Raw genomic sequence first — 16,444 nt, 5'->3', positions numbered from 1 at the left:
GAATAAAGTGGAAAGCTATCGATTCTCATAATCCCCCTCCTCATCAAACCCCCTAGCTTCTGAGTTATAAGCAAGCCCTTTTTATTTTAAAAAACCCCACATGATGCAAACCAAATATCAAAAGTTATATTTTTAATTAAAAAAAACCCCACATTTTTGCTACTACCAACTATAGAGCTCCTTCGAACCCTATTGTGAAACACCACTTCCAACGATAGAACTCCTTCGAGCAATTAGTTGTGTATGATGTCCCACAACAGTCTTTCCCATAGTGTGGAAGGCACACAATCCAACATCTTCCATGACAAAGCTAGACATAAATATCTCTTCCTCAAGATCCATAATTTAGTTTGAGTTTGATTCGCTACAAAAAAATCATACATGGGGCTTAGTTTCCTTGGTTGATGGAAAATGTGTATTGCCATGCAAGTGGGTGTACAAGTTGAAGAGTATCCTTGGTCACCCTAAGCCAACATATAAGACTAGATTGGTTGCAAATGGTGTCAAACATGAGCATGGTATTGACTTTGATGAAGTATTTTCTCCTATAGTGAAGATGACTACCCTATGCTTGGTCTTGGCCTTTGTTAGGGAACATTCGAGCGTACAAATTGAAGAAGAGTCTTTATGGGCTTAAACAAGCACCTAGGGGATGGTACCATAATTTTGATGCTTTCATGCATTTGCAAGGTATTACCGTAGTGATATGGATCCATGTATTTACATGAAGAAGGCCCGTGATGCTAATCTTATAATTTTGGTCCTATATGTTGATTGTTGGGAGTGCTCATGCTGAGTTTGATGCTTCGAAGACTCAGCTCAAGAAGAGCTTTGAGATGAAGAACATGAGGCATGCCTCTCACATACTTCATATGTACATTACACACAATTGCTGCGAGGGACTTCTCTACTTGTCCCAGAAGGAGCACATCCCACATAGTACTTGAGAAATTCCACATGCAAGATGGTAAGCCTATTGGTTGTCCTTTACCCTCTCATTTGATGGTTAGTTAGACCAATTCTCTGGGGGGAGTTATGGCATGCTATAGGGCTACACCAAGCATGCAACATTGGGATGTTGTGAAGGGTATTATGAGATACCTAAAAGGCACAACAATTATGTGTAATTGCTATGGTAGCTAGGATACAGGAGTCGTGGGTTCCACTAACTCATATAATGTAGGACATGTAGACAATAGAAAGTACACTCTAGGTATGCTGTTACTTATGTTGGCGGTGCTATCTCTTGGATGTCCAAGGTGTGGAAATGCATGGCCTTGTCTACTATTGAGGTTGAGCATATTGTAGCCACTAAGGCTTGCAAGGATGCCCTATGGTTAGGCCGTTTGTTTTACAGATCTTGGTATGACTATGAATTCTACATTGCATTCGGATTTGATGAGTTTTATTCAATTGGCCCATAATCTGGTCTTCCATGCGAAGAAAAATCATATCGAGGTGCACTATCACTTCATCAAGAAGATAGTAGATGAAAAATCCATTGAGCTTGTCAAGTTATCTATGGATATGATTTGCTTAGTAAAATTCTCCTTGTGGAACGATATGCCTTCCTTAGGAGGTTGATGGGCATAGGATGAGATGACATCTTTCCTCATCCCATTGTAGTTTATGTACATGTTGTACTTTTCTCTTTTTTTCTTTTACTTCTCATTAAGGCACATTTGTCTTTAAGTGGGAGATTGTTGGGGTTAAAGGCCACCTATGTCTAACCACCTATATTTATTCTATACAGACCTATACACCTATACATTGCAAGTGGTGGGTGCCCATTAGTGTCACTTTATTCTTTATTCTTTTAGTGACAAATAGAATAAGGAAAGGAAGGTAACACATTGTGTTTGTTGCAGTTTCCACATATGGTGTCTCTGTCTCTTATCTCTTGTTGCATCCCCATAACTCTTGCTTCACTCTTGCTTTCGCTTGTGTGTTTCCACCTAGGCTCTACCTTTCACAAAGCTTGCCAACATTTGTGCTTTAGTGCACTTCCAAATAGTTGTATTTTCATTGAGAGGTAAATGAAAAACAATTGATACAACTTTAGTCAATATCAATTCGCTCATGTTATTCATTTGATGAATTCCTTATATCTCGATCTTTTCCTCGAATCTAGGAATAATCAGAACAACACCAAGCTACACTGATGCATGTACATTTGATGAGCATTTTTGCCATGGTACCATTGCATAATCAAACAAACCTATTTGTGTCAACTAGGCCTTTGTTGTAGCTTTTGAGATATCCAATGTATATTGTGAACACACTTTATGACATTAAGCTTATAGACTTGAAGAGCTTGGATTGTGAGTCATGGTGTCAATTACATGCCTCTTAGTCCAAGGAAGAAGGCGAACTTGAAAAGTAGAAGAATGAATCCAATTCATCCTTTTTTTAAAGAGTTCAAGTAGCATTCATGTAAACATGTGTGAAGTGCAACACTGGTGTCACTTGGATAAGAGCTCATCATCATGGGAATATTTAAGTCACATCTAACCCCCCAATTAATGAAAAGATTCACATTATAGTAACGGGGTTAAACCAATCACTTTAGTTTGAAATTAAATGTTGGAGTTAGGATTTTACACTAAGTCTTTAAGTATGTAGGTATCATGATCGACATCTTTAAAAATTTGGAATGACCTTTCATATCGTAATTTCAATTTTCTTGAAAATTTATGAAGGGGATGCCAGTTGAAGGGGATGCAATGGCAGTGGAGAAGGAGAAGAGGAATATGGGGGAGAGAAGAGCACACACAATGTAGGTGCTATCCAACTAAACTGATAGCCTTATTGCACTATCATATTATATATGAATAGAATGGGCGGTCACAGTGTACACAGGCAAGCCCAGAGGCCTTTTACCCCAAAAATTTACCCAAATAGGTAATTTAGATAGCTAGCCAATCATCTTCCTGAAACACTACCTTTTTGATATATCGATTGATGCAAGCATACCTCCATTTTTAACCACTCTTGAGACATGCTATTCTATCTTCTTCCAATTGGATCAACTTCTCCAACCAATGTTGAACTGAATTTTTAGGGTTTAGTTTAAGCTCTACTACAACTCTGGAACTTGGAACAACAAATTCCATAGGCACAATTGCCTCAAGACCACATACTAACTAGAAAGGTATCAAGCCTATAGTTACCTTATATGTTATCCTAAATAATCACCATGCAGATAATCTAGCTTTGCATCCCAATCCTTCATTGTCTCCTCAACAATCTTCTTCAATATCTTGAGCAAGAATTTGTTGGAGTTCTCCATTCGACTATTTACTTGTGGCTTGTGGATACTACAAAGTAGACTTCTCATGCAAAATCATGTGTTAAGATGTAAGCTTAGCAATAACCTTATTCAATCAATGTTGTTCCTTGCCATTGACAAGATCAATAGGACATCCAAACTTGGTCACAATATGGGAATATAGAAATTTCACAACACTACCTACAATATTATCCCATAATGTATGAGATTCCACCTAGTTGATATAGTAGTTAGTGTAGACCAATATATACGTATTAAGAGTTTTTTGAGTAGTTGGTTTAATAGACCCCACAAAGTTAATACTACATTTTTGAAATGGCTCAAGCGTGATCTTGCATTTTATCTCTGTCTAGAGCTTGACTTTCCTTAAGCATGCTATGTATTCCTTGGCATATTGATGAGCAACTTTCAGGATAGTTGGCCTAACCTAGCCTACAAGATCCTCCTACTTGAAATTTGTCTTGAAAAATGGCCTCCAAATAATTTTGCATGTGCATAATCAAGTATTGCTTCTTGCTTATGTTCACAAACACATCTTCTAAAGATGTTTTCAACTCCTATTTTGTACAAATTGTTTAAGATGATCTAATAGGATCTTTTTTTAAGGACTAACTTCCTTCTCTAATACCTAAAAACAAATGTTTGGCCATGACTGCCTCTACTAGAAAATGCAAAAGTTGATCATAGTAGGAATTAGGATCTATATCCTCGACTTCAAATAGCTTTGCATCTAGCAATTGATGAGGGTCATCGCTCTCTATCCTACTCAAATAATCATCTGTAGCATGCTTCCTTCTTGGAGTATCTATCACCCTATAATCAAACTCCTAGATCAACAACATTCATCTAGCCAATCTCCTTGTAAGTTCCAGCTTATTAACCAAATGCAATAATTCTTGATGATCAACATGAAAGACAACCTCATTTCCCACTAGATAGTACCTAAATTTTTGAAGAGGACAACTCATCCCTAATCGTTCCCTTTTAGTTACTCAATAATTCCTCTTGCTATACTTAATCTTCTACTCGCATAATATACAAGTCCGAACCACCCAGCTACTTTTACTTGCATTAAGATAGCTCTTACTGCTAGGTCAATGCACCCACAAATATGTAGAATGGCAAATCCAATGCAAGAGGCTGTAGAATATGAGCTACAACCAACATCTTATTAAGCACTAAAGATGCTTTCTCTTGATCTTCCCTTGAAAATAAATTTCATGCCATTGTTAGTGAGTACTGAGTGGGGAACAAATATGGGGAAGATACCTCAAATACCTACTAAGCCATTGGAGTCGATTGATGAACTTCATAACCTCCTGAAAATTTTGAGGAGTCGTAGCCTTTTGAACTGCATAAATCTTTGTGGGTCTATTGCCATTCTCTCCCCCTTAGATAAGATATGCCCCAAAAACACCTCTCTCTTTGCTACAAATATGGACTTGAATGGGTTTAGAGGCATTCCAAATCTTTTGCATTTTTTAAAACATAACCTATGAAGGTTCAAGTGCTCCTTACTACCAAACACACAAAAATAATCAATAAATACTCTCATAAAAGGAGTTAAAAAGGAACACAAGTCTTATGAGTATCTCCTTGAAACTATTGTGGCCCATTTTTGACTCCGAAATTCATAACACTATTGACATGTGTCCCCATTTGATAATAAAAGCCATCTTATCCATATCGTTTATGGTGCATCTTGATCTGATTGTACCACCTTAGAAACCCATCCAAGAAACTATACATTTCATGTCTAGCCACATCATCAAGGAGTCAATGAATAGAATAAGGAATGGACCTGTAATTGTGGCTGCATTGAGCTTCATGTAATCATCACATACTCTCATATTTCCATCCTTCTTAGGTACAATCACAATTGGAGATAGCCATGTAACCTCATTGATAGGCTTAATGAATCCAACCCTCAATAATTGATCAATTAACTTGCTTAGTATAATTAGGATTCAATTTATATCATTACTATACTATAGGTCTAGCATCCTTCTTAAGGTAGGTCCTATGTTGACATGTTGTAAGACCACAACTTTCATGTTAGTGTAGTCCCATAGACAAATAACCTAGAATTCACTATAGAGTTCTATCAAGTTATTCTTGAAGTCTTCTTCCACAATTACCAACTTGAAAAAATTAAGGATATTTTGATGTATTCACATTCTGTTCCTAAATCTCATCTTCAAACACGCTTGTAGAAATTTTCATGGTATGCTCATATATTTGTTTAGCTTGAATAATAGCATGTTGTCTTTTTCTTCTTCTTGAATATCTAGACTGCTTGAAGATTGAGATGCTTCATTATCTTGAGACTAAACTTTGCTTCATAGAACCTAATTATCCCTAAAAACTTGAGTGATATCCTTCAATTGAGTTCCTAAATTTTCTTGAATTGTAGGCTACCCATGCAATCTTGTATACTCCATAAGATGCAATCGTGGCTGTTCTTGAATTGCTAACTAAACCATTTACTGATCAAGAACTATATTCTCAACATTATTAAGTTGTTCTTGATGGCCTTGAATAATGTTATCCACATCAATCTTAATTTTCAACACAATAGAAGGGTTTTTCGAAATGAATAACTCCTCATCCTCCTCCTCCACTTTGTTGACCAAATTGATAGTTTGTGCCATTAGAGGTCTAGAATTATTCTTCAAGGTGATCTTATTTATTATTGATAGTAAAATCTCTTTCAAGCCTTGAGGAATAGGTACACTACATGGTTAAAAGTTTAGTCTTTGCATTCTCACGTAAGATATAACTATCTCTAAACACCTTGTTGTTTATTTATTACATTTTTGTCACGTCATGGGCGATTTCAACAAGGAATCTTGCTACCTTAGGATAGTTAGAGTTGCTAAATAGATGTGCAATGCTATTTGAAGATCACATCTAGAGGCATGCTTCTCATTTAGGATGTGCCATCTTTACATTAATTTCCACAATCAAATCTTAAAACTTTTATAATAGGGGAAGATGGGGATAACATCAAGTCCTTACTTTTAGTCCATTTAGAGGTTTCAAATGGAGGATACTTGGTATTGAATGCTTACTAATTTTTAGTGGATATGGTCTGTGAATATGTGCCTAATTTGGTGAGAAAATAGTTAGTGGTGCCCCAAAACAATGCTTCTTTTCATTGATATGTGTCACTTTTACGTTTTTACTATTCTGTAACTTGCAAGATATATACCCTATATTTTTATGGTAACTAGTCAATTTAGGATTGCACCAATATATCTCCCTACAAATTGTGAAAATCAACGAAGCCTCATACACTCAAAAAATGCACTACTAGTAGGTACCAATATCACTATCGCACCCAATATCTCTCTAAGTAATCACATTGACCCTTCTTCTTCCTAGAGCTTGGAACAATTCAACCCTTGTAAAGTAGCCTAATGAATGAACTCATGTGAGAAGGGTTCTAAGCCTAAAATGTTTAAGAACACATAGTACATATGGTTGCATGGAATATAAACTTGATGCTTGCTTTCTCTCTCTTCTGAAAACCCTTGCATGTGCAACAATGGAACTCTACAATTGATATCGAGTGATTAACATCCAAAAATTTGCTACCTTTTGTGCTAGCATAGAACACATGTGACTCATTACAAAATACATTGATGGCCTCATGAATAATACGTGCATTGAGAGTTATACCCTTATGAATATTCTCATGAAGTTCCTTTGTCAATGTGGATCTCATTTAACCAACTTATCATCTTCATATCTAGGGTCATATCCACTAGGGCCACTTGCGAAATAGATGCAAATGGAGTGTGGTAGATAGCATGACTAGCATTTTTCAAGAAAAACCCATTGTTTTGAACTATCATGAGCTCTAATGCAAGTAAAATTTTGCCCTCAACCACTGGGCACACCCCTGAGAGGTCCCACAACATGATAATCATCAACCACCCCTAACTGTGTGTTTTAGGTATTGCAAAACCGAATGAATCCCTTAGTGACACCACTAGGGTACTTCCATCAACCCCAAAAGCAAGGTGTAGGCACTCCACAACTATCATTCACATCATTATTGCATATATACTATCCACATGGTCAAACTTGACTGGATAGTCTTCCAAAACATGTCATTTTTCTAATTGGTTCAATTCTACAAAATTCTCACACTATCTTTGGCAACTTTGTCTCTTTAATGGTGAGATCGTTTCCCTTTTGCGATGAAGCATGATGCACAAAACATTATGTTTATCCACTATTATAGTAATAAACTTTTCCATGTGACTATCCTCATCCAAAACCATGGAGGGATGCACTTGCTGTGAATGCTTTTTGCGAACGCTAAGCAAACCCACACTTGTCTACTACATCTTAGGGAGCCCACACCCACTTCATCTAGTGAAGCATGAGCCAAATCTACTAATTGTTTGCCAAAGGTAGAAGAAGCATATTGAGCACGAAATCTGCATTATACCTTACACTTTGCGACAATGCCAGGGACATATCCAATCCTAATGTTTCAAACAAAGTTAGTTGCTATTTCTATCCAATAGAAGCCTTCATGCTAGTATGGTTCACCTTAGAAAATTTTATATGTGGCACAAAAATACCAGACTCATCTTGTGTAACAAACCTTGAACCCCAATGAAATGCTCTTGTGTCGTCCCACCATGGCAACCATGTCTCAAAGGTGGGGATCTCATCATCAAGTGCATGTCATGCATTCGAAAACTTTCTAAGCTCCTACTTGCATATGGTAGTTAAATTCTCAAATGATGCATTTTTCTATTTTTGACACAAATTTTAAATTATCTTCATGTGAATAAAGTTTGATTCATCTCCTTGTATGCATAAGCATGCTATGATTCCAATGAAACACACAACTTCTCTCTTTCTCAAGCACTATATTTTCCAGGTCTCTAGAGTAAATAGTACAAACAACGATCTAGTTATGTGTGTGTCTTCATTAGCCCACATAACAAAGGAAATTTATAAAATTGCCCTAGTTCTGTCATGATCCATAAATATTCTATTATAAATTAAATTTAAAGTAGTACTAATTTCTAGGCCACCAAAATCCAAGAGATAAGGATATCTTTCTATTGAGTGGATATTGCATATAGTTAAAACCATCTCTCTCCCTTCCTCTTTATCATTCCTCTCTCTCTATCTCCCTCTTTATCTCATTATTTTTAAAACTACATACATACATACATACATACATACATACATACATACATACATACATACATACATACATACATACATACATACATACATACATACATACATACATACATACATACATACATACATACATACATACATACATACATACATACATACATACATACATACATACATACATACATACATACATACATACATACATATCTCTCTCTATTTGCCCTCACATGCGTACCTTTATAACTCCCTTTCTCCCTCTGTCTCTATTTCTCTTATCTCTGTGTTGTCTCTCCCTTTATATCTCTTTATCTTATATTACTCCATCCACTTGGCTTGAAGTATCCCTATCATTGATATGCTTTATTGTCATTTGAGAACCCTATGCTTAGTGTCAAGGATGTACATAGACCTCAGATAAGCATAGAGCTATAAGTAATGTGCAAAGCAATGTAACTTCATAGCAGTGCACATCACCGATAGCTCTATGGTCATCTGAGGGCCCTTTGCTTAGTGTCAAGGATTCCTTAGAAGTGCACTGTTGGGGCAAACCAAGGGCTTCACTATAAGTGTCCATCTCTTTCTCATATGGACATTTAGTGCGAAATTGATATCTTATGCTTAGGGACATGTTGGCATTAGCAACAACCTATTGGATGTTGTAGGCCAAGTGGGTGAAGTGCTTTACCCATTTTTGTAGAAAATGAACTAAGGGGAAAAAAAGGTACCTAGTGTCACATCCTAAAGTGAGAGGTAGAGCATCAAGCCCAAGAGCTTACCAAAAAAGGTAGAGCATCAAGCCAAAGAGCTTACCAAAAAAGATAAATTGATTGTGTGCCTAAAGGAGTAGCTGGAAACGGCACTTTGTCTCTTTTCTAACCCTTGTTTCTCTCACGCTCTCTCCCTCCCTCTCTCGATTCTCTCATTCTTCCACAATCTATTTTTTAGCATGCTGGCAGTCAACCAAAACATGATTGAAACAATTGGAGCAACTAGCTAGAAATTTCTTGTGGAGTGGGGACGGGATAAATTTAAGATCCCCAAAGTCGCATGGGCTGTTTGTACAAAACCCAAAAATCTTGGGGGACTAGGTCTTCCAAACCTGCAGAAACTGGCTAGTAAACTTGCAACAAAATGGGTTGCCAGGAGTATTGATAGGGAGGAAGAGGATTGGACTACCCTGTTACACTCCTCTATCAGTCAATTTCAAGTAGTTGGCTATCCAAGATGGAAAAACTTAGATTTTCTCATTGTTATCCTAGGCCCAGACTGAGTAGAAATTAAGATATTAGGGTGCTCATCATTGATGAAGGGGATTTGGCATGCCTAGTTTAAATATAAAAAACTGATGGTCCCATATTCACATTCCAACTTAACCTTACCTTGGGCTGGAGGAAAACCAAAGAGCGAGCGATGAAAACCGAGCAAGGCTAGAAAAGCGAGCAATGGAAATCGAGCAAGGCTAGAAAATCGAGCATGAAAATTCGAGCAACAAGCTACCTTCTAACATACTTACCCCTAGAGCATCACTGACGTATACAGATAAAAATTGTAGATTAAAATTAAATATAATGAAGACACACACATAGAGCTCACATAACTCATCCCAATAATGACACAAAAAAGTGTAATCCATGTTCATCTCACAAAGAAGGTGGTAAGAAAATAGTCTGATCTTGAAACATAGATGAGGAACTAATTTCAGTCTCCCAATGAACAAAACAAGTTCACATTACAAAAGTATTTCTTATATCATTCCATATCGTGGGATGAAGCTAACAAAATGGACACAATAGATGAAAGCTCATTAAAGGAGCTGTACATGTCCAAAAAGAAAAGGCCGTATGTTGAATTCAAAAATACCCTAGCCTCGAATACCTTAAACATAGTGATTTATCTGCCTATATAAAACCCTTAAGACGAAAGGATACTTTTTTTAAATGACAAAACATTTTAGGGAAATGTTTCCTCAAAGCTTTGGCCATCCACAAGACCAAAAAGCGCACTATCCAACTCTTGGAAGTAGTGCTTGAGCCAGCTCCACCTTAGTAAGAGCTGCTTGGTGTATGAATTGATGCACGACTTCATTGAGTCCCAAGACCTTTATGAAGACATAGTATAGGTGTTTGCATGGCATGTATACCAAATTCTTCGTGTCTCGTTGAGTAAAGTCCTCACATGAGCATCTTGGATATTGTGACACAGTGATAGAATAGGTCAACCCATCTGCTATTGAGCCTTCTGTCTTTAGAAAGTAAACATGAGCTTCACCAAGAGTAACAATACTCTCTTTCACAACCTGTGCAACCATTGACTTTGCCCTATTTATTCGTTCTTGAAACTGTTTAGATAACTTGCTTCTCCGCCTCACAGGCTTTCCATTTCTCCACAGTGGCCGCTCATGGCTTGGAGGTGGCCTATCACGTGGAACTGTGAAGCTATCCACAACCTCATCATTCTCTGCAAGAACAAATCCAGCTCTTTGCAAGTTTGCTTTCTCTGTCTCTATCACCATGGTGCTTTGAGCAATCTTCCATGTCGCTGGACCATCTCCTGGTATTCCCATCATTGAGCTATCCACCTTCCACGTATGGAGAACATCATTTCCACAAAACCATATGAATTGTCCCACTGTACCATCAGAACTATAACGTCTCCTTCCTTTGAAACATGGTGCAGGCACACCTACAGTTGCATTCTTACCAAGAGGGTTAATTAGTTTCCCACATCTAGCCTTCTTGGACTCCAAGAAGCCAAAACAAGTCACAAGACTATGTGCTTCTGTTCTTCTGATGGCCCAATGCGTAGGGTGGACTGTGCTCTCTTTGCATATCTTCAAGGCAATTTCTATCTCCTTGCAAATTCTGCTCCATTCCATCACCTCTAAACCCCATTGTTTTGCCAACAGTCACTGTTGAATATTCAGGTCTATGGCTATTTGTTGGCAAGATCACTCTTGGGTCTACGTTACCCCTTTTCCTTCTAACACTTCTTGTCTCTTGTTGTGGTTTAAACATCTCTGGTGATTGCACACCTGCCTCTGAGAGCACTGCATGTGTCAGATCAATCAGCTTTTGACTAGAACCACTTGATTCTCCACACACAATTTTTCTTTCAATCTTTGCAAGGTTGGTCCACTACCAAGGTGCTTTCCTTCCATAAATGCTTTGTAGTGTGCACTTTGCAACATAGCCAATGCCAAATTAGCACTACATGCCTCATAGAGTGAGACATACTTAGATTGCCCATGAGTTGCTCGCATGCTCGAGTGCTTACATTCCGATAAATTTGTTGTTGGCACAAACCCTGCATTTTCATGCTGCTCCATGAACATCCCTCCCCATTGGGAAACCCTGACATCCCACCAATGGAACCAAGCCATCAATCCAGGGAGCTCTCCATCCTTTACATGGACAGGAGACCAAAACTTTAAGAGTGCCTCTTTGCACTGTTCGGCTTCTTGCTCTGTCCTTGCAACCTTCCATTTTCTACAAAGAAGTTTGTGCTCCTCTAGATATGGGGCCTTGACACACCTCTTTGCATGCATGACCATGGTCATCTCCCAATGAAACGAGCAAGTCCTTTCCCTGCCATGCATGATGTTGCTTGGTCCTCCATTGTAGACTATTCTAATTGCTAGCCAATTTGCTTGTGCTGCATCTGCCATAAAACCTCAAAATTTTGGGATAGAGAATCCATTTGCTATCATAACATTATTTAACATTTGCCAAAATGATACTTGTGCATGCTCATCCTCCACTTTGAACTCGCAGGTTGCAATGGTCATTATTTCTCGAATATGGGGATCATAAACATGAGCTCCCATTGTGTTCTAACCTTTCACCCTATGCACATGGTCAAAGTGGATCCATTGATCTCCCAAAGATCCACCAGGTTGCATTCTATTAACAAGGTCAACTCCTGAGCTTGGTCCAATTGTAGACATCTTGAATATGTGTGGCATGACATTATCTCCAAGCTGTTGCGGAAACAAAATACTGTGAAAGAAGGGGTACATGCACTTTCTTTTCAATGCCGAAATTGCATCAAGCCCGCCTTCAACATGTCGCTTGTCTCTTCTAGCAATGTTTACTGACCTTTGCATCCTTCTTCTCTGAGACAATGGGGTAAGGTTCTCCAGCACCTCATGCAACTTGGCTTCATTGAAATCCTCGGAGCAATCTTCTTTTGAAATCAACATTTCCATCACAAGATCTTGACCAATAGACACTTCAATGCTTTTACATGACACGGAAGGATTTATTTGTGCACGAGTTTGCACCATGTCTTCAATCTGCTTTTGCTTTTGTCGACACGAGCCATCTTGCACAGGGTGATCATGAAAACCAACATGAATAGCACATCTTGTGGTATTCACTTTGTCAAAGGGAATACAGTAGTATATATATGCAACACAAGCCTTTACACACTCAGGAGACATTCCACAATGTGTACACCTCAGGGTCCCAACCTCAGGCTGCAGAGGGCCAGTTGATGAAGGAGGCCTCTTCAACTTACCTTTCCACTGGGTCTCATTAGCAATACTAGTCCTCTCTAGATATGGACATTCCAAGGAGAAGCATCTAAGATAACCACAACATCTACTCATCCTCACCGTGCCATTGAAGAAATCTTGAGAAACAGTAGTGTACTCTGCCCATGTGTGCCCATCATTCTTTTGGTCCATTCCATGCATTGAGCTGCCCTCGATCGGCTTAGGTGGCAACTCAAACATAATGTAGCCATTGTATGTAATTGGTAGCTCATCCACCTTTTGTATCTCTTTGACATATGAGTATGCAACATGAAGAGAACTAGATAAGGGAAACCTATCCAGTAGAACTTGCACACTCATTGAGTCAGTCATTTGCTTTATAAGAGGGATATGCTTAACTTGGAGACTATAGACACTGCTTTGTCCACCATCTAGTATGAATCCCTTGCTACCATCTTCTAGTCTCATCAATGGCATGGTCGTGTACACACCCGGCTGGCTTGTTGCGTGCTGCACTTCCACATCAATATCATCACCAATCTCAAAGTGACTCTTAAGCTCTTCCAATGCCACCTCACAGAAACATGAGTCATACCTTATTGACAAGGTACTGAAACTACCATATTTGATTTGCACAGTGTTTGGCATTGTTGCTAAATAGGTAAATAGTCCTGTCTGTGTGAATGTCTTCTTAAGAAGCCAATAGACACAGTTAGAACCTCAATAGAGTTGAAGAACAATCTATGCAAAGGGAACAAGAGAAGAGTTGTTCTTCAAGTAACTGTAATAAGATGGCGATATGAAAATAGATCTCAATATGAAAATAGTAATTGTCAAGGTTAAACAGTCATGTTAATAATAACCTTTACTTTTTCCATAATGATAGGTGTGTACTAAATATACACACCTAATGGTCACTAGCACGTCTAGTGATCATTAACTCCACCTCTGTCTCTCTCTCTCTCACACACACACTCAATCATTACACGCACTCTCTTTTGGTGTTTTTATTTACTAGCACACACAAACACTCTCTCACATTGATGGTCGTTACACACACACTCTCTCTTTCTCTCTCCCTCTCTTGCAACAAAAAAAGGTCACCTCTAATTAGGAACTGTAGTCCCCCTCTGCACTAAATATTCACAGTAATGGCCACAAACACATTTGATGGTCATTAACTCCACCTCTCTCTCTCTCTCAACGACAATCATTACACACACACTCTCTTCTAGTGTTATTTATTTACTAACACACAAATACTCTCTCACACTAATGGTCCTTTCACACATGCACGGGCACACACTCTCTCTCTCACATGACAGAGAAGAAGACACCTCTAAATAGAATATGCGCTCTCTCTCTCTCTCTCTCTCCCCCCAAACAAGCAAGCAGAAGGAGGACCAAAACAACCTTGCACAGAGGAGAAGGCGGACCGATCAAGCAAGCGAGAGCAAGTTTTTTGTGTGTCAATATGGGTGCGTTTCAAAACGCAGGTACAACAGGGGTGCTGCTTCTGTGAGTCGACTATGAAGAGCCAGAGGCTTGTAGCTTGCATCGATCAAAGCCACAAGGTAGGTGCTTCTCCTCTCTTGGGTGTGTTTGAGGTTAGAGTGTGTGTTTCAGCTGCATTTCAAAATGCACTCTCAGTCACGTTGGGGCTTCCACAAGGCCCACTCTGGCTCCAACAAGGTTTACTAGTGCATTTTAAAACGCAATTCATAACCACACAGTGGGCAATCAGAGAGTGCTGATGTGCCTTCTGCAGCTCGCAAAGCAGGGGATCTGCGAGTGATGCAAGGCTAGTAAGGCGGCCCTCTAAACTTTGCAAGAGGCAGTCCGTGTAGGCGGGAGAGAAGTATGAAGACTTGCTCAAGAAAGCTCCGTATGTATGGCTTGTTTCAAGTGCGTTTCAAAACGCAGTCGTAGTCACAATGGGGCTTCCTCTTCGAGTCCTGCAAGGTGGCCCTCTAACAGCTCTAATAGCCACCAATGCTTTTCAAGAAGTATGAAGTTTGCTCAAGAAAGCTCCACTGTACAAAGATGTGCTTCTCTCTGGCACTTATGATGTGCTATTATGATGGCCAATTCCTGCTATTATGATGGCCAATTCGACTCACAGAAGCACATCATGGTTCAATTCCTGAGGGCACCCAATGGCCCTACAACGAGTTTCTGAACGCTGTCAAGAAAGGCAAAGTGGAGAGGGTCCGCTTCAGCAAGGATGGTTCTACCCTGCAACTCACTGCTGTTGATGGCCATCGCGCCAGTGTCACGCTTACAAACGACATCTCTGTACCTGAGACTGGTGTTACGATTCAGGATGTAGCGGGTGCTGATCAGGCCAAACAGTTACCAATTTCTCTTCCCCTATCTGGGTACTGCATACTTTGTTGACAGGCCCATGGGTTGCTTTATGAATAGCCTGCTCCCCTGTGGTAAACTCAAGCAATACAACACGAAATCTATACACATTGCTTGTGATAATATGGTGCTGAAGCTGATACTGTAGTGTGTTTTCAGCCATCAAAGACATGCAAATCCTCACCAAGACCAGGTGTGAAATCTTGAAATCAAAAACCCTGACAGTCCATCCACTATCCAAGTCAATTTGAGCTCTTGATACGCCTACGTATGATGGGAGGTGCAACATAACTGTGATACTCCACACTTCTGGCAGCTTCAGAAGCTATTTTTATCTGCATTTGCCGCAATAGAGCCCCTTCCCTGTTTGCTCCTCTATGCCTTCCATAAATTGCAAGAAGTTTTGGACTTTCTTGATAACCCTGACAAGTACACTGCCTTGGGTGAAAAAATTCCCAAGGGTTGCCTTTTGGTTGGGCCACTTTGTTGGCCATCAATGCTTTGTTGGCACGTCGCTCCAGGTCGGGCAGCACTCCAGGTTATGTACAGGAAAGGGCTGGTTCTGGGTTATGTTGAAGTTGCTGCCATGGAGCTCGAGCTTGTGTTGACATACAGTAGGAAATGGAACTGCAGAGGCCAGAGAATTGGGTGATTAAGTGGTGCGTTTTAAAACACAGTTCTTGAGCTTGGATTGCAGTAACATGCGAAACCCGTAATGTAATGTCACATCCATTAAGGATTGCAACTTTTGCAGTATGACTGGATAGCTCATGATCTGTTACAAGTAGAGAAAAGGGCTGCGTTTTAAAACGCAGTGAAATTGGATGATGCTAATGTATGCAGAGCTATTGATGCCATTTTATGTGGAGCACAAAGTGTTGGATGATGCCATTGTATGCAGAGCAAACACAGTGAAATTGAATGATCCCATTGTATGCCATTGTAAGTAATGATATAGCCCAGATGATGCAAGCAAAAGTCATGATGCAAGCAAGTGAAGTTGCATGGATGTTACATGGACTGCACCTAGATTAGGGTGCATTTTAAAATGCAGTAAAAAATGGATGAGGCTTTTGTCTATGATTTGGCAGACAACGTTTGAAGGCCAGTATAGTAATTAGACTTGC

This window comes from Lygodium microphyllum, chromosome 6 (assembly GCF_053477565.2).
Source record: "Lygodium microphyllum isolate KBCC chromosome 6, Lygodium_microphyllum_v1.1.10, whole genome shotgun sequence".
NCBI lineage: Eukaryota > Viridiplantae > Streptophyta > Polypodiopsida > Schizaeales > Lygodiaceae > Lygodium > Lygodium microphyllum.
The sequence above is the reverse complement of the archived record's forward strand: the minus strand, read 5'-3'. Positions refer to the sequence as shown.